The sequence below is a fragment of the Spermophilus citellus genome (assembly GCF_964194105.1).
Source record: "Spermophilus citellus genome assembly, chromosome: 10".
In the NCBI taxonomy this organism is placed as follows: domain Eukaryota; kingdom Metazoa; phylum Chordata; class Mammalia; order Rodentia; family Sciuridae; genus Spermophilus; species Spermophilus citellus.
In genome coordinates, this window is record NC_138197.1 from 40,350,783 (window position 1) to 40,371,201 (window position 20,419).

Below are 20,419 nucleotides of genomic sequence, written 5' to 3' on the forward strand. Positions count from 1 at the left end.
TAGTTAGTAAAAAGAGGAAAGATAATAACTGAAGATGATAACTAATTGAGTGTTTGAGCCCCTGGAGTAGAATGAATTCAAGAGAATTGACCTATGCTAAACAAATTCACAAGAGACTTGATATAAATCAAAATGTCAATTTATTAATTTAAATTTGAGACATTTCTTTCCTGTGATTAACGTTTCTATGTCTATAAGCCAGGAAGCCTTAGTATCAGATCATCTGGTAGATTTAATTAAATAAGCCTAAAGCTACTTGATGAGTGTGAATCAGAACAAAAGTGGCAGAATAATTGTGAGGAATAATTTACTGCACTGATCAGACCCTATTAAATGTCTCCCAATATTACTGTCCTTCAGAGAAGACTCCAATTTTTTTTTTTCATTTTGAAATTTTCCCTATCAATACATATTTATCCTTTGTTCCACTGGACAAAGACACCTGCTAGGGGTCTAGGAGGTAGCTCTACATTGGACGGCAAATGAAATCTTGGTAATTGGTCTTTATGGTTTGGAATATGAAACTTCCAGAAAGAGAGAGAGAGAAGAAGAAAGAGAGGAAGAGAAAAGAGAAGGGGATGATAATTAAAAGCCTTCAGATATTAAAAGCAGTGTTTTAGGAGTAGCAATGAAACAGGGGGAAAAAACAGCTTGGTTAGCATTTCAATGTAGAACGAGTGCAAGTAAAGAAAGAACTTGGAAGAATGGTAGACTAGTGAGCAAGGGGCCCATCTGCTGAGAGCCATTCTGGTATCTTGAGTATAATCACCTACCAGTTCTCCATAGGACTTGCCTATGGAACTGTAGATTTATCTTCCTGATGTCCTTATTTCTCCCACTATCTTTATAACAAGAGAACTGATCTCTGAGTTCAGTTTGAGGTAAACTATGAGGCTCCTTGTGTGTGTGTGTGTGTGTGTGTGTGTGTGTGTGTGTGTGTAGCCAAAAAGTGGAACACATTCACCTAGGCTCTCAGAAAGCGAGATAAAATCTCACTACCAGTCATGGTTGATTTTGTGAGTCAACTTGACTGGACCAAGAGATTCCCAGATGGCTTAAAAAACATTATCTCTGGGTGGTTTGTGAGGTTGGCAGTTGAATCGTTTGACTGAATAAAGAAGATCTGTTCTCACCAATGTGGGTGGGCATCATCTGATTTACTGAGGATCCAAACAGAAGAAAAAGGCAGAGGCAGGGCAAATTCTTTTTCTGTCTTTCTTGGGCTGAAATATCCATCACCTCTTGTGTCCAGTCACTGGAGCTCTTGGTTCTTGGCCTTCAGGCTCTAGGATTAGAATCCAAAACTGCATCAGTTCTCAAGGCTTCTGCCTCAAAATAGGAGTTACAACATTGCTTCTAGTTTTCAGGCCTTCAGACTTGGACTGAATTATAGCACTGGCTTTCTTGGTTCTCCATTTCATAGATGGCATATCTAGCACATCATGGGATTTCTTGGCATCCATAATCATGTAAGCCAATTCCCATAAGAAGTGTGTTTGTGTGTGTGTGTGTGTGTGTGTGCGTGTGTAGACTGTTATACAAATTATGTATTATACATAGTAATTTTAATTTTGGTGCAGCCCTATTTATGTATTTTTACTTTGTTGTGGTACAAAATTTTTGAAGGTATATATGTTATGTATATATTATATAAATGTATATATGTATAGCTTTGGGTTGTTTGTTTGTTTGTTTTTGATAACCCTTACTAAGACACTATCTCACAAGAGAATCCACCTCTTCTATAGACCAATATGTTGCTATTCCCTAGATTTACTATCTATATCCCAGATTCTTTGGATAATGCTAAAGATAGAAAGACCTTCTGTGGTTTTTTTGGTTTTCCCCCTCAACACCATATAATAATTATCATGAGCACCAGGTGTGGTAGTGCACACTTATAATCCCATCTACTGCAGAGACTGAGGCAGAAGGATTGCAAGTTTAAGACTAGTCTTAGCAATTTAGTGAGACCCTCAGCAACGTAGTTATACCCTGTTTCAAAATAAAAAATAAAAATAAAAAGAATTTGGAATGTAACTCAGTGGTAAAGTGCCCCTGGATTCAATCCTCAGGACCAAAAAAAAAAAAAAAAAAACACAAAACAACAACAACAATGAAGGAGATATATATGCTGAAACAGATTGACAGGTTGTCAGGTCAATGCTCTGACCTTGTTATTACTATAGAATATGATTAAGCTTGTCTATCTCTTTCGTGAAATTAGTTGGGTTACACCTTCAAAAAAATGTGATACTAAAACAAAAGCAAAAAATAGATAAATAAATTGGGCTGCACCAAAATTAAAAATTTCTGTGTATCAAAGGATCTAATCAACAGAGTGAAAAGGCAACATACAAAATTGAAGAAAATAATTTCACCATGTATTTGATAAGAAGTTTATATCCAGAATATAAAAATATTTCCTACAAACCAATTTCCTACAAACCAACAAATAAAAACCAGTTGGATTTTAAAAATGGATTAAAATCTTGAAAAAAATATTTCAAGCACCTGAAAATATGCTCAACATCACAAATCATTAGAAAAAAATCAAATCAAAACCACACTGAGATACTACCTCATGCCCATTAGGATGGTTACCATTGAAAAGAAAAGAATATGTGTTCGAATGTGAAGAAATTGGAATACTTGTAAACTGTTGTGGGATAATAAAATCATATAGCTTTTATGGAAAATGGTATGGTGGCTTCTAGAAAAATTAAAAATTGAATTATTATATGATCCAGCAATAGCATTTCTTGTTGCATATCCAAAACAACTGAGAGCTGGGTTTCTCTCAAAGGGAAAATATTGGGAAATTATATTGGCCAAATTATATTGTTATATCATGTGCATGTGCAAATATATAACACAAATCCCACCAAGTACAACTATAATGCACCAATAAAAAAATAGGTAAAACAAAATAAAAAGTAATGAGAAGGGAGACATTTATGGAAGCATGGATGGAAGAAAACTGACCATGGTTGTTGAAACTGGACAATGGATGAGCACAATGGTTTACCATATTACTCTACCTATTTTTGAGTGAACTGTAAATTCTCCACAATAAAAAGTTGAATAAGTTTAAAAAAGAGGTATCTATCCACCCATGTTCATAGCAGCACTATTGTCAGTAGCCAAAATGTGGAAGCAATTCAAATGTTCATTGATTATGAAGATAAACAATGTATGATGTATACATACAAAGGGATATGCCAGCCTTAAAGAGGAAGGGGATGAATCTTGAAGATATTATGCTAAATGAAATCTCACAAAAAAGTAAAATATCATATTATTCTAATTATATGAGGTACCTAGAGTAGTCCAATTCACAAAGTAGACCCAGGGTCCCAAAGAAGGAAGAATGAGGATTTGTTATTTAATGGGTAGAGAGCTTTTATTTTGCAAGATGAAAACTGCACAATAATGTAAATGTACTTAACACTAGTGAACTGCATACTTAAAAAAAGTTGAAGAGAAATTTTATTTTACATGTATATTTTACCATTTAAAGCAGGAAAAAATGTGGTACCGTTTTGTCTTCTTGATACCATCTCCTGGTCACCTTGGTATAAGTAATTCAGTGTTGCCACACAGATGTTTTCCTCTGGATACTGATATCTTAACTATTCCTCATAGTATGTAAATTTTAAGGATGGCAAATCTCATCCATTATGTGTGTGTGTGTGTGTGTGTGTGTGTGTGTGTGTGTGTTTGGCAGTGCTGGGGATTGAACCCAAGGCCTTGTGCATGTGAGTCAAGCACTCTACCAACTGACCTATATCCCCAGTACCCCCCTTTTTTTTTAGTTTTACTGTCATAAGTTAACCCTATTTTCCAGTTCCCATGTGACACACTTCATTTCCCCTTTTTGTGCTGACAACAGTGTCATGCTTATTCAAACCCATCAATGAAAAATTAAGAGCTTTAAGATTAATTACACAGTAAACTTTAGGCAGAAGCAGAATTATAATGTAAAAATCCAGGCTTATTTAATCAAATTTAGTGCATTTACATTCAAAGAGGAACAAGGAACCCAAAAGGGTGATGTCAAGAAATTCTCTGATCTTAAAAATTCTTTTGCCTTGCAAACAGGTAAGCAAATGCAGTAGATCGGAGAGGACAAAATGATGGGCATTGGGTTGAAGTGATCTGGCAGATGCTTCTGGCAAAATCCAATGAAATCTTAGGATGAAACAGGTAGTCACGGAGGAAGAACCCAATATATGCTGGGGGCTCGGGGAATGAGGAGGAATCCTGTCTGAGAAAATAATAAAGCAAAATGGTAGAATTAGAGAATAGAACAGCAATATCACACAGCCATGACCCTCTGATCCCAGCACAGTGGCCCTTGCACATGTCCTGGCTTAAGGGAGGCACCATAGGGTGTAGGAGACTCTGAACTTCAAAGGGTTGTTTCTAACTAGAAAGAACGAGTTGGTGTGCAGACAAAAGCCATTCCTGAATGATACCTGGGAAGAGTTGAGCTTGCCCCACTTTCTTGTCACAGGAAGCAAGCTGCCATAAAAATCCTTTAGAACAGTGGGTCTTTTTGTAATGTTAGCAAAAGAACATTTTCCAGTGAATTTTTCTTTGAGGAACGTCAATATATAAAAATAGTTGAAAGCCTATCAGCCCTGAACAGACCAGAGCTCAAACATATGGTCTTCCCACTGGGCCTCCCTACCCCATAGCAACCTCTGCAACCCCTCCATGGAGCTCTTGGTGTTGCTGGGACACAGTGTGAAAGCCACTGCCTCAGAATGCCAGGCAGTTTGCCTGTGAAAGCCTGAAAGCTTCCAGGCAAATGTGAAAAAATAAAAACTACACATCATGCCAACAACTTGAAAAACCTATCAAAGTTAAATGGGCTGGTTCCTGGAAACCCTAAGTGTCAAATTTGTCCTCGATTCCTACACATCAGCAATCTGCTGCTGGAAATACTCAAATTGGAAAGGTACCTAAGAGGCCACTGTGATGTATTGGAACATGACATTTGGAACCCTAGAACCAGAGTTTGAGTCTGCTACTTACTAGCTTTAGTGACCTTGAGAAAACATCTTAAATTCTCCAAGCTCAGACCTTCTCACCAGCAAAAGGATACTTATCTTTTTTCCATATGTAGCATGGTTTTGAGGATCAAGTGATAGAATGTGTTAAAAGTCATATATAAACTGTAAAGCTCTGTATATTTGAAAGTTGTTTACATAAAAATATACTGTGTAGTTAACTATCTCATCCATTCATTCATTCTGCAAACTTTTATTGAAGAATACTCAGTCACCTACTGTAAGCCCAATCAATACAGTTGATTTGGACATGACTTCTCTATATCCTATTGAATGAGGCCACAGTAAAAAGCAGCAACCCACTCCCGTGACCAGTGTTGGGATCTATACCTCTTACAGGGGCCCCTCCCCACTTTCTGCCTCATCTCCCTGACATGCCATTACAATTTTCTCATCATTGCTACATTCACTACCCATCTCCCCATAGCTAGGTCCCGGAAGGAAGATCCCCAATCCCTGGCTCTCTGCAGAAGATTCTGGAGTCAACTGACCCCCATCATCCCATGATAGATACACTTTTCACCACTAACTAGACTCAGACATCACTGTCCAATAGAACCTGTGCAATGATTGACATGTTCTATATACAGATGTCCTCCACTTGTGATAGGGTTACATCCAGATTAAACACATGCTAAGTTGAAAATATTACACATTAAAAGTGCACTTAATACACCTAAGCTACGCATGTCCTAGATTAGCACCACACTGTAGGTTGAGCATTGGTTTTTCCCCTCATGATCATTTATTTGACTAAGAGTTGTGGCTTGCTGTTGCTGCCCAGCAAGAGAGTTTTGTATGGCATATCACTAGTTTGTGAAAAGACCAAAATTCAAGATCTGAAGTACTTTTTCTACTAAATTCTTATGGCGTTAGTACCATCATGAAGTCAAACCATAAGTTGAGGACTGTCTGTATACACTGGGTAGTAGGTAGCCATGAGCTGCCATGTGTGGCTATTGACCCCTTCAAATATCCCCAGTATCCCTGAGGACTTAATTTAATTAGATTTAAATGGTCACAGGTGGCTGCTAATGAACAGCACAGCTCGAGAGAAAAGAAACAGAGGTCAAGCCTGATCTTTTCCATGAATTGGAAAAGCAGTAATTGCATCTGCATCATTTTAAAATATGCATCTATTGTTAGGTGAATAAACAATGGTATTACCTTGTCTGTATAATCTTTTTAGGAGCAGATTGAGGTCCCTGTCCTACTTCAGTTTCCAATAGTTCTACTAATTATTAAAAACTGTGAGCAAGAGCTCATGCCAGATGAGAAGACAGAACACACATCTGTGGGATGTAACATTGTGATCAAGAAAAACTTAGGATAAAACTAATCTGACACCTATTAATGATGTGCATAATAGCTATGGTGCATACAGTAATTAAGTATAAAGGGTAAGTTGTTCTCATAAATTACTAAAATTAACATAACTTTTACACTGTTTGTTCTCCGGTATTAACAAATTACACTAATATTCCCAGCTTCCCTGAATTTTTCATCACTGTTCACACAATGCTCATCTCCAGCATCATTAACACATTAGATTCCTGGCTTCAAAGCTGTTGTGGCAGGTGGTTCCATCTCCACAATCCTTCCCCAACTACTGTAACCCAAGATTGAGGTGTTTGATGTTCCTGGTCATTCTGCTAAGTACTGTCACCTTCTGTCCCATCTTTGAACTAATGCTGTACAGGGCAATAATCACTGCTCCTCTTAGAAGCATTGGGGATGGACAGCCTATCAGATCACTGCACATCCAGCAGAGGGGTGGGGAGAAGAGAAAGCAGGAAGGTTGGGGAGAAAATTGTATGCAAGGGCAACTTGCTCTCTGGAGTAGCCAGATGATGTGTGGAAGATGGATTCAGTAATGGACAGACAGCAACTTAGGGAAAGGGGAACTGAATGACATTAAAGAAGAGAGTGTAGCAGGGGATGAGAGACCTGCAACCCTGTAGAACGGGGTCTGGTCCTGATGGCACGCCTGACTGAAGCAGTCACATGTGCTGTGCTGAGCAGTCCTTGGTAATGTGCTTCTAGTGTCTCTAGCTCTGAGACAGCTTTCACACTAAAGAACAAAAATAACTAACATCACTGCAGTGTTTGATCTATTGGAAGACTAGAGGAAGAGCACAGGCATAGGTACCTGAAAATAGATGGAGAGGATGGGGTGAGGGAGAAGGCTGGAAACCCCAGGGGAAAGAAATCTCATGGTTCCTGTTGGCTGGGGAAACTGCAGAAATCCTGCCACATTTGCAGGAAATAGTCATTTCCATGGCATATGTTGTGCTGTGTATGTATGCCTCAAGTCCAATCTGGGCTGGTCCTATAGGCATATTGATATGTTTTCCAGGTAAGAAGGCCAGGATTTGGAGAGTAACTAAATGGTGCGGCATCCTCACCAAATTTTCTATACAAGGGATCTAGACACTATTCGGCTCAAGCTATGCATTTTTCTAAGGCAGAAGCTGTCAAGTTCCGATTTATTTTTCTAAGGCCTAAAAAAAAAAAAAAAAAAAAAGGAGGGGGTATTTGGAGAGGAGTTTGGAAGTTCTTGTACTAAACTACAGTCCTCTTCTCTGCAAGGAACCTCTCTATATTCACAGCTTGCAGTGTGACTCTGAAGTGAAATTCAGTAACTACAACAACAAACCACATTTACTGAGGAATTTGTATAAGCTGCCCTAAATGTCTCCCCCTCTGTGTGTCTTACACACACACACACATTACAGCAGGCCCCATGCTGCTTCTCTGAATCCCAGACTGATGATCACATCATCCTTTGCTGGAACTCTCCTCAGTTGCCTTCCTTATCTCAATGTCTTGATGCAGAAGACCAGTTACTAAATGCTTCATTGTTCCCTTTCCTTTGTGCATGACTTCCTCAGACTTATTTTGATTATAAATGTCAAATGGAACCACAACCTGATTTAAGATAAAAACTCATGCAACTCAGCTCTTCTGAGGGGGGCATTGGAACCACTAGAGTCCAGGAACCCAGCTGGGCACGATGCTCCCTCAGCATCTCAGCCCTGAATCTCTCTGCACTTCTGCTTTGTCTCTGTCTCTCTCTATCTCTTGTTTTCTCTCTTGCTATCTCCCCCTCCCCAACCCACTGCATGGCTACTACACATCTCTTGACATCTTTTGCACTCACAGCTTAGATAGAAACTAGCATTTCTTGGCCTCAATTTAACTCAGAGGGAGAATTGCCCAGCCCCACTTGAGTTGGATCAAGCCTTGGATAAATCTCAGGTACACAAAGAACAAATATGAACAATTCAGGGAAGGGCACCGAGCAGGGCAACAAGGGTGACAGTTCTCAGGGTTAGAGATATGAGTTGAAAATACACTCAGAATCGTGTTAACTGCCGTGAAATATTTCAGTACTGTCCATGTAGAATTTGACTTTAGAGAAGCATGATTGTCACTAGAGGTGAGGAAATGCTGAACTAGGGGCTAGGGTAACCTCTAACTTCTGGGCGGTTTTACCTAAGACTGTCTCAATTACCTCCAGATGACCAAGACGAATAAAATCTGTGGGCAAAGGAATCTGACTCTGTCAGACCATGTGCATGCGGGAGACAGTGACAATTTCTTTTTAATAAGGTGCTATTTTTCATTCCTTTGAAGCCAAGAGGTCCCTTGGAAGGGAAATGCTACTGAGAGACTATTGAGTGTTCTTTTCCTTTCAGGGAATCTGAGAAAATCTGGTAGGAGGAAGTGGCTCAGAAGGCAGCAGAGGGTTGGGGGTAGGCTGTTTTAGAGACTATATGAAGGAGAGATGAGCTTATGATCCACCAGTAGATCAAATGTTAAAGGCTCCTTTCCTGGTGCTTGGGAGAACAAATAACTAAATTTTCTATTGCAATTAGTATTACAGTTACTTTTATTGGCTTATAGCAGAGAAAGTAAGGACCAAACACTGGCCAGTTAGGCTCACCTGTGATAGATGCTGCAGAAAACAATTCTGAGCTGCATCTACTATGGTGCACTCCTTATGACTAAGAAGAAGACACCAGTGCAGAGCCTTTCTGTGGGAAAATCTTACATAAAGAAGAGCCTTATCTCCTAGGAAACCAATTCACTCCTCCTCATTCTCTGTTCAAAAAGATGGCCAGTTTTCCCTTTTCCCATTCCAAGCCCATTACTACTTCCTTCTTCAAAAATCTCACAGTCCCTCAGAGGAAGCGGGCATTCTATGGGACTGTATATTTTTTTAAAAGCCAAATAGTATCCATCCACAGTCCAACACTACTTCAAAATTCATAATCCATTTGAAAATATATTTGGGATATACAAATACATGCAGCTGCTAAATAATCATTTAGATATTACAAAGAACACGGGCTGTGAGGGGGAAGGGAGCTGGCACCTACCTAAACTGTTTTTCAGAGGGCAGGATTTAGAAAATGTGTCTATTGCAAGGGATCTGGTTTCTTACGTCTCTTGAAAGGAATTTCCCCAATGCTCTGATCTTGAGGCTGTGCTAGTCAGCTCTCTGTCATGACACAATACCTTAGAGAATCAACTTAGAGGAAGTAAGGTTTATTTTGGCACATGGTTTCAGTCCATGGTCAGCTGGCTCCATGGCTATGGGCCTGTGGTGAAGCAGAGCATCATGACAGAGACTACAGAGCAGAACAGAAGCACTCGTCTCGTGCAGGGAAGCAGAGAGAAAGAGAAGGAGAAAGAGTCTACTGATGGGTTAATCCATTGATGACGTGAGAGCTCCTATGATTCAGTCACCCTCAAAAGCCCCACTCTGAACACTGCTATATTAAGGACCAAGCCTTCAACACATGAGCCCTTGGGGGATATTTCAGATCAAAACTATAAGAGGAAGAGTGCCTTATGGAATCTTTCACCTACTCATTTGTGAATTGAATGCCCATTATAAGCCAAACACCAGGCAGGGTGCTGTGGGGAATGGGTAGAGGTAAAGAAGAAATGAGGAGGTATAGTGGAAGAAGCAGGTGCATAAATAAAAAGGAGAGTGTAAGGTATAATGATGGGACAAGGCAGGGTCAATGCTACTGGAGATAATCAAGGAAACTTCATAGAAGAGGGAATATTTGCATCGGGATCTTCAGAATAGATAAAAGTCTTCGAGAAGGCCTCTGCTGGAGTCGGGGGAGAAGACTCTCACACCTGGGAAACAGCATATACAATAGTATAGAGGCATGAAATCATAATGTGCAGCCATGTCACTGCAAGACAGTCCTTCAATAATGTCAGCACTAAAGAGATTGGCTTATAAAGGATATGACTTGTCTTTGTTGAACAGTTTTGATCTTATTTTATAAGTGTGCCAGATTATCTGTAGTCCCAGAGCCATTCCAAATCTTCCATGCTCTCTCCTGTACTGCATGTGCTGGAAATCTGAGAACATATTTCCCAGACCCTTCGTTAGTTATGTTCCAGATTAAAGTCCACCAATTTGGAATCCTGCAAAATTCAGAAAGTAAAAAGAAATCAGAAGCCATGATTATTCCTCCAATGGTGGCAGACAGGTATGTGAACTTCAGGAGATATTAGGTTTTTCTTGTTCTGCTGTGTGTGAAGCACCCACATTGGTACTCCAGTCAAACATGAACTTCAGTAATGGTTTTCTGTGTCCTTAGCCTGGGCTACAGCAGCTACTTCATTTTTTGCCATAAAGTTATTTTCACATTGTAGAGCAATTGGCAAACTTCAGAGCCCCTGGAAGCCTTTTCTGACATAGAGTCTTAGAGCCTTTCCAATGTTTCATAAGTACAGTTAGCTGTACCAAATTCATCCCTGGCTAAAATTCTTCATGTGGTTTCTGTTTCACTGATCCAGACCCTGCCTGGGCAGTTTAGAAGATAACCACCATGGCTTTGTGAAAAAAATAACTGAATGGGGAGAGAACAGGGAGATCAGGAGAATTATTTCAAAATATAATGAGGAGCTGATAAAGCTCAAAATTAGGATAAAGGCAATAGAAATTAAAAAAAAAAGATTATTAAGAGTATTTGGAAGACAATGCAGCCAAAAAGACCATGAAGGAGAAATCACAGTGGTAGAAGAATTCAAGTAGAGTAAGATTAAGCAGGAGGAAATCATGATAAAGAGATAACAATGGCCTAAGTTAAAATTGATGGAAGACAATCAATTTTAAAATATAGGGAGGACTCCAACTGCCTGCTTATATTCATTAAATTGTTATTTGTTGCTTTTGCACACGGGTGCCTACTCTATGCAATAAGGAACCGAGATGTACTGTAGTTCTTGTCAGCTTTACCTTTTCACAGGTTTTTCTCCTCTCTCTTCCTCTTTCATCCTAACTCCAGGTTTCTGATTCCTCATTGGTTACCCCCCCCCAACATTTCACTCTCTGTGTTCTTCCTAGGGTAGCTTCAATACATCAATGCATTTCTGTCTTTATAAACTAGTGCTCCTACTCACAACTTCCAGTTGCATAGTCTGCATCTCGTTAGCCTGACCATTTGATCAAGATCTCGTGGACGCCAAGATGAGCAATTTTTGCTTACAGCCACTCACATCTTTAGATTCAAAAACTGGCAAATAATCCTCTAAGACTAGGTTAAATCAGTTTAATTTGTCATGACCAGACTATTTTTTTTAACATGAAATGTAAGAGAGTAAAACAAAATGAGAAAAAGTAAGTAAGGCATAAGGAAAGGTAAACATCGTTTCATAAAACATTTGTTCAGTGATAGGTCATGTGTAAGTGCTTCCGTTTTATGCATGGTATGTGTGATGAATCACAAAGTAAATAATAAAGCAAGATCTCATAAGTACACTATGAAAAAAAAACTACCAAGAAGGATTGAGTTCCAGCTGAGTTTTATTTCCCCCAAAGTAATGTCTCGGTTACAGGGAGTTTATCTGGAAAGAGATCCTAAGAAACAGAGGTGAAGGAGCAAGGAAAAGAGAAATAAGGAAAAGTCAAAAGCCAGTAATGTGTGCGTTAAAGTTCTGTTTATTTCTATGCACATCTGGGTCTCAGTCTTGCTGGGAACCCTCTGAGGAATCCTACAGAATGCTCAGGATCCCCACTAGAGCGGAGATTGGCAATCGTTTTCCATGGCAAGTCATGTACTTAAATATTTTCCACTTTGCAAGCCACACGGTCTTTGTTGTAACTATGCAATTCTGCCTTTGTAACATAAAAGTAAGTATAGGCAATATGTAAATAAATAGGCAAAACCAAGTTCCAATAAAACTTTAGTTATAAGAACAGGTAGATTTGGCCCTCAGGTCCAAGTTTGCCAACCCTACACTGGAGCACTGATCCTGGAAGCTGAAGCACTGATCCTGTGTCCATCACCTGAGTATTGTCCTAGGGGGCAATATCTTCCCTTCACTTCCAGATATTCAAGACACTGGGAAAATACAAATGGATACTCAGTGGGTGCTTACCAGTAGGACCGTGGCTGGCAAAGATACTGCAAGGTGAGCTGCCGTCAAGGGAGCAAAGAGATGTAGTGAAATGTGTCACCCATATCTGCTGCAAGGGATAGATTCAGGTTAAGAAATTCTGGGGGATATATTCATATTCTCATTTATTTACTGAAATGACTGCACAAGGCTGTCCCAAGTCCTCGCACTTTCTGCCATTTTCACCTTTTCTCTGAAAATACCAACATCTGGTTATTTTATATTTGTCACTACTCATTCCCTAATGAAATTAGTTGTTTCATTTTAAAGAGTCTTTTTCATTTCTTCAAAGTTAGCTGTGTATTCAGTTCTCATACCTGGTTTGGCATATGCTCTACCATTTCAAATCATTTCCTCTTAAAACTATCTACACAGAGGAATCTTGCCTAATTATTCTTACACAGTCTAAACGACATGGTCTCTGTTATGCTTTTAAGCTCGTTTTTCTTTTCCACACACTTTCCTTTTTTCTCCAAATGGATACATCCAATTACTCTCCTCTTGGGTATTTTAATTTCACACATTTTTTTGTACTCTTAGAAAAACCGTAGATTGCACTACATTCACAGGCAAATCATCAAAAAGCATTCAGATGAAAGAAAAACTTTGTAAAAACATATTTTTGTAGCTACATAGGCCTGAGATTATTCCTTGTTTTAAAACATGTTAACTAGAGGAGAAGAGGAAAGCAAGGTTTTATGATTTGAGCTGCTGTCAGTGACTTTGATTTGTATATCATTTTTATAATTCACAGAGCTCTGTCTCTGATAGTCATGTGATTTGTACATTTCCTTATATGACTCACAAGGAACATAAGGCTTAGAGGTTATTACTTTGTAAAATTTATGGAGAAAATTGATAATAAGACTGAGTCTATAATCTAATCCCCCTGAATTTCAGTCCAGCACGTTTTCTGTGCCTTATTCACAACTGTCCTGTGAATTATAGATTTTTTAAGGGTCATGTTTAGCTACTAATTTGTTACACCTTGGCATACAACTTTAGCTAAGATTGGATGTGGGCTTTAAATGCTTGACTATTTTTTAATGTTTTTAAATAGAGATCAGAACCAGGCATGATAGATTATTTGCAAATACAGATATAATAATCCCTCTCATCCCTGTATTATTGTGACTTTGGCATTCCTAGAGAGAGAGAGAGAGAAAGAGAGAGAGAGAGAGAGAGAGAGAGAGAGAGAGAGAGAGAGAGAGAGAGAGAGAGAAGAGAGAGAGAGAGAGAGAGAGAAAGCCTATTTCTCTGCCCTTGAGTCTGGGCTAGCCTGGTGACTTGCTTTGAACAGTAAAATGAAGTAAATATGAAAATGGAACTTCCAAGACTAGGCGTCAAGATGCCTTTTGGAACACACTGATGCCATGTGAGGAAGCCTGGCTCTCCTGATTGAGGAGAGAAGACCTATGAAAAGGAACCTGCTAATAACCCACACTAAATACCAGGTGAGTGGAGGCACCTTGAACTATTCAGCTTCAATGAAGCCACTAGATGTCTGAGCCACATGAGTGATTCTAGATGGCATCAGTAGAAGTGCCGACTAAGCTCATCCTACTGCTGACCCACAGCAAGGTGATAAAGTAACAACAATTGTCTTAAGCCACGAAGTCTGGGGGTCATTTGTTATGCAACTATATACTAGTAATGGAATTTAACGGTCCATCATTTCATGGAAGTAGTAGAGATTTTTCAAAGATCTGAAGCAATTTTTAATGCCTTAAAGGATGATGAGTTTTCCTCCCCTTTTGAGGAGTTTTTATCAGTTCCCCAAGCTCATTGCAAAGCAATAAGGAGCCAGTGGTATGAACTTATTCTGTCAACTTCTTACAGAACTGTTCCAGCTCTTCATAGTGAGGATTTCTGGTAACCATCTATCTGTTACTTACTTGACTCTGTCCTAGTGGCCTCAGTTAATTAGCCCAAGGATAGACACACCTACTATTAGTTGGACAATTAAAGTCTCTCTGCAGTGAATATGAAATATTGAATGTAGATCCGAAATCTTCAAGAACTCACTGTGTTCAATAGCAGTGTTCTGGAAGAAAAGTTATCACTGCCCTGATATCCTCAGAGCTGCACCAATCCCTAAGGTTTCAACTTTTCATTAGGCTGGGTGGCATGCTCTAATATTGTCCTAATAAATTCTCTTTCCCACTTAAGTTACCTTGAGTTGGTTTTGTTCTTGGCTGTTTAAAGCAAATCTAAATTCATGCTGACTCTATTCCCTCCTTTGGTGGGATAGGGGTCTAAGGCTGCCCCTTAAAGATTCCTCAAGAGACAGTATGGCCTCTGTTCTTCTGCTGCACAGAGATCAGAAGGAAGTAGCTATCCAGGAAGATAATCTCATTTTACAGTGAGATCAGAAAAGCTGATGTCTCAAGTTTCTTTTTTTTTTATTGTTTCATCTACTGCCCAGATCAATTGTTTCATCTACTGCCCGCATCAGATATAAGTAAGTCTCTATCAATAATGAATTAATTGATGAAAGCTTTTCCTAGCCCTGACACTCCTTGCTTATCATATGAACATTAACCCTTCCCTGTCAGGATCAATTTTGTTGTGGTGGTAGGAGGAAGAGGAAGTATAGATGATAATTCCTGTAACAGATTTCTCAGGAAAATGTACTTGGTCTGTGGCACTGTGTAGAAGGTCTTGTGCCCACTACCTACCAAGGGCAGATACAGCCATTATATAACCTGGTCTCCTATGACATTAAACAAAAAAAAAAAAAATCTATATTCCTCTACAAATGACTACAATATCCTAATTTTATATAAGAGTCAAAAGAGATAGAATCTTACATAATTATCACAATTTGGGTCCCATAAAAAAAAAGACTGAGCTAACAAAGTCATTTTCTATTATATTTTTCATGGAAAGGTGAATGCTACAGAAACAGCTCCTGAGGGCATCTTGTTTTTGGTAAGAGCTCACACAGTCACATGGCTAAATTCTACCTATTTCATTCAGGAGAAGTCTAGGAATTGTTTTGTTTTTGTAGCTGAAAAAGGAAAATTATTTTAGTAAATGTCCAGCAAATAAGAGTTATAGAACTTTACAATGTCATGGTAATCTTTGCAAAGGATGAATCAAGGATAAAATTAAGTGTCCCAGTGGCAGGTGTTGTAGTGTCTGGTCTCTTTGGCTCTTTAAAGTATGAACAAGCTGGAGATGGTGGTATACTCCTATAATCCCAGCTACTAAGGAGGTTGAAGCAGGAGGATTACAAGTTCAAGGCCAGCCTATTAATTTAGAGAGATCCTGTCTCAAAATTAAAAAATAAAAATAAAAAGGGTTAGGATGTGGCTCAGTGGTAGAGTGCTTGCTGAGTATACTTGAGACCCTAGACTCAATCCCCAGCACTGGGGGAAAAAAAAAGGCTCACAAGGCCTTAAAGTCTATTTAAATCTTAAGGAATTTGGAGTATTTTAATGAATGGCATCAGGCTGTGACCTACAGGTTGATAGCAAATATTACCTTTGGATAAGAACAAAATTCTGGTTCTGATCATAGTAGAAATTTTTCTTCCATTTTCAGAAACCAAAAAGTTGAGTTTTCCAAGTTATTGACCTAAAGAAAAAAAAATCAATTTACTCTAATTCCTTATGAAATGGAAAAAGGGAGAAGATGGGCAAAATACAAATGTAAAAGTAAAAAAGATATCTCTTAATATCACTTTACAAATCTTGGGAGTTTAAAAAAAAATTCTTGAAATTGAATAAAATCATTCAATTTTTAGTTTTAGTAATCCTAAAAAGAACACATTTTATATATAGCCTCACTACATGTAAAATTTTTTAAGGTATAAAAATGATAGGATAAAAATCCCCAGACTAATACTATCCCTAGACACATAATTAAAGTTAGAACCATTTCCTTACAAAGGAGTCCACACTCCGATCTTTGAAACTTTCCACTCTTTTATCTCCTAAAAGCAATCATGAAAATTGCTGCAGTTGCTTTTCTTTCCATCCCTTCCTTACCTCCACCATGATCAAGGTCATTACTATACACCTAAATGTCTTAAGTTGTTTTCTAATTGGAATTGCTACATCTAGCCTCGTCTCTCTACATATTCTTTATACCACTTCCTCATTCATCTTTCAAAAAGACCATTTTGATCTTGTCACACCTCTGCAGAAAAATCTTCAATAGCTTCCCATTTTCTCCAGGAAAAAAAAGATAAATTCCACAATCAACTAACATTATTAGAATTACTAATAATTGCTACCATTTATTGATAGTTTACTATGTGGCAGGCACTGTGCTAAGCACATTAATGTATGATATCCCATTTACTCCTCATGACACTCCTTCAAGCCAAAAAGCATTATCTTCACTTTATAAGTGAGAAAAATAAATCTGAAATGATCAATAACTTTCCCAAAGTCACAAGAGTAGGTAGCCAGCTAACATCAAAGCCGGGGGATCTTAGGCACTTACACTGAAGCACCTCTCTGCTCTTGAGTCAGTCTCTGCCCTGTGCAAACCTGCCTCTGTACAGCCTTCGCTTCTACTGGGTGCCCACGCACTTGTCTTTCACTTTCTCAGGCCTTCCAAATCTTGCTCAAACTCACTCAAGGCCCAACTGACGTCCTCTCTCCTCTGTGGACTCTTCCTAGAACACTTTAGTGTGTGGGGTCTCTCCTCTGCAGCACATTTGCAGCACTTATTTTCTTTTTCTTTTTTTTTTTAATTTAGAGAGAGAGAAAAAAAAATTAAGATTTATTTTTTAGTTTTCGGTGGACACAACATTTTATTTTATTTTTATGTGCTGCTAAAGATCCAACCCAGTGCCCTGCACATGCCAGGAGGGCGCGCTACTGCTTGAGCCACATCCCCAGCCCCAGCACTTATTTTCTCTACCACTCATTTGACACTGAGAAATGTTCTGTACCATATTTTTAATGGAAATATCTCATATGTATCAAGATGAACAATAAAAATCCCTTGAGGGTATCCCTTTCATAGTCCTCACAGACACTTTATAAATATTTGTTGGCTTTTTGATAGTATGGAGGTACTCAAATAATTAATGTTATGTGAATGAATGAAGTGCTTAAACATGAAAACAATGAGGGAAGTTTAACAGTAAACCAATATGATTATGATGCATATAACATCCTCTTGCCATGATTGGTTAAAAAAAAAAAAGATTGATGTCTGAGGGGCTATGTATCTTACCCAACACTCCACAGAGAATAGAAACTCCAGGGAGTTACAGGGGCTCTCCATATCTTCTCAAGTATTCAAACCATGAAAAATTATGGAAATCCCTGCTTTGATCATCAATCTGAATAAGATCAATGTGTTACTTTAGCCCCAGCATCTTAATGAGCTCTGGGATACAAATGATAGACTTCACAAACATTTGGCATCAGCACCATCTGGTTATGACTAGGTGGTTATGTCTGCTGAGGACTCCCACTCAATCAAACCCAAGAAATGGTTTTAATTAGAGCTCCAATCTAAGCCACTTGGATTCCTCCAAGGACCACAGAGCTCTGCTGCATGCTATCCATGCCCCTCCATATTGACACCATGACTATGCTTGGCAGAAAAGGATGACAACCCTGCATGTCATATGAGGAGGTTAGCCAGAGAATGATGGCCAACTGGATGGTGAGCTCCAGTCATCTGTCTCGTCAGTGGGAAAGCCTGACTGGAGACATTATCACACCAAATGTCTGCTGCTATTTCTACCTTTGGGAATTAATGACAGAGAAAGGTCCATACCTTCACTTTTTGCTAAGAATAAAATGGCATATGACTTGATGATGGAAGATTTTGGAAAGAGCCAAAGATGGCTTATAATAAGCACTGTATTTTCTGAGGGAAGGAAGAACCAGAGAAGGTTGAAGATGCTGAATACACATTCTCTGAGGGAAAAAAAAAAACAACTGATAATATAGTATACTCTATATGAGCCTTTTCAGTTGTTCATAAGTTTTCATATTACTTCAGCCTCTTTCATTCAACCCAAGGAGATGGCTTGGGCCACTGTAAGTATGTGGCACAAGCAGCCCCAAGCCTTGCTGGCAATCTCAGAGCTAGTGGCTCTTGGAGCCAGGGCTAAAACCTCCCACTCTCTCACATTTCCTCTAGCTTCAGGCCCAGTCACAATGCATTGTCCTTCCCCAAGACTAAAGGAGCAATATGAAAAAAAATGGTTGGTTTGGTTGGGTTGGATTTCCATTTTTTTGTTTTGTTTTAATTTTTCTTTTCCATTCCTGTTTCAATTTGCTTACTTTCTTTCCCTTCCTTCCTACCTTCACATGCTCCCCTTTCCTCCCCACACACAATTTTCCAGCTTGTTTCTGGTGCTACTTCATTGACAGCTTTGGCTGCAAATCTCCCAGCTCCACAGTGAACACTTGGAGCCTACAGATTACAGAGCTATGTCCTCAGAGGGCCTATTGCTTTTTCTCAGGGTTGGGTGGATATATTGCTTTCCTTCCTTTTATTTATTTATACTTCTTTTTTTTAATGGAAGGAATACATTAGATGTTAGAGAGGAAGAAGGAGACGAGTGAATAAATCCCCAACCAACAGCCAATGGTTCTCATCTAATAACCCCACGGGGACTACAAATTGTTTAATCTTTAATTTATGAGAGACAAGTTAAGAGGAAATGCCCCAGGGTGAAATGTTTCCATGATTATGGTATCTTGGTCTACCTTACTGGTTGGTATCTTGCTCTCAAGTTACCCCCAGAATTCACTGCCAAACTGTGAGTGAGAGATGGAGAGAAAGCAAGACATACAGGGAGCAGTCAATCCAGTCTCTCTGCCTAGCACTAAAATCACTCACACACAGAGCACACATATGAGTAGTGATAATGGAATTGGGGGAATTCTGAAGGCTGAATTGTCATCCTCCTCAGAGACAAAAATGTCCTGGAATTGCCAAAATGAAGATTCTACTTTGGCCCTCTGATTTTTTCACTTCAAAATTGTTCACACAACTCTCGTGTGAACCTATAGTTCCATTGAGATTTTCAGGGGAAAAACAGCCACTTCACCAGTAATAAAGATTTTACCTGAACTGAGCATTGCTGTGGAATTCAACTTATTGTTGTCAGGCTATTAAGAGAAAAGATTTGCTGGTATGAATCAAGTAAATAAACATGCCTGGGAAACACTGTGGCAGCAGATAACTCTGAGAGAAAAATGAGAATAAGTACTATTTTTAGTGCTAGCTTTCTGATTATAATTGTGCTTGAAGAGCAACTAGCCTGAACAATATAAATGCAAAGTTAATTTCAGACTCTAAGCTTGCTGCACAGTTCTTGGATTATTTGAAATGCAATGTGAGCCACAGTCATTTTTCAACTGTGTGACAAGGAATAGCTGTTGGAAGGCTCGTGTGTAAAGGGAAATGGAGGCAAGCTGATCATAGAATGATATTTTGCTTTCAAGAAATATTCTATTGTGTGCTCCATTCTCCTTTACAAGTTAACATTTACTGGAGACTATAACTGCTCTAGTGAAAGTTATCTCATTTAATTATCACAACCTGATGAAGTAGGTACTATTATTGTTTCCATCTTATAGAAGCCAGGCAGTTACAAAGATGGTGATAGAACTTGAACCCAATCTCTCTGAATCTATAGCCAAATCACTGTGCTATTCCCCATGAGGAAAGAAGATAACTCACCCTTCCACTTTTTGTCATTTGCTTGAGGAAAAGAATCATGCCCTATCCTTCACTGGCCTAAACATCCATCACAGAGGGCAGGGCCCAGTCTGCTGATGAGAGCGGAGCTATTCTATAGTGAGCCAGAAAGAGCAGTGGCTGCGGCCTTTCTAACCCACCTAGAGCCTCCCCCTGGGGGGCCCTCTCCTGCTGGGTTCAGGCCCCAGCCTCACAGCACAGCTACTCTCATCCTTGTGCAATCAGAACACAGA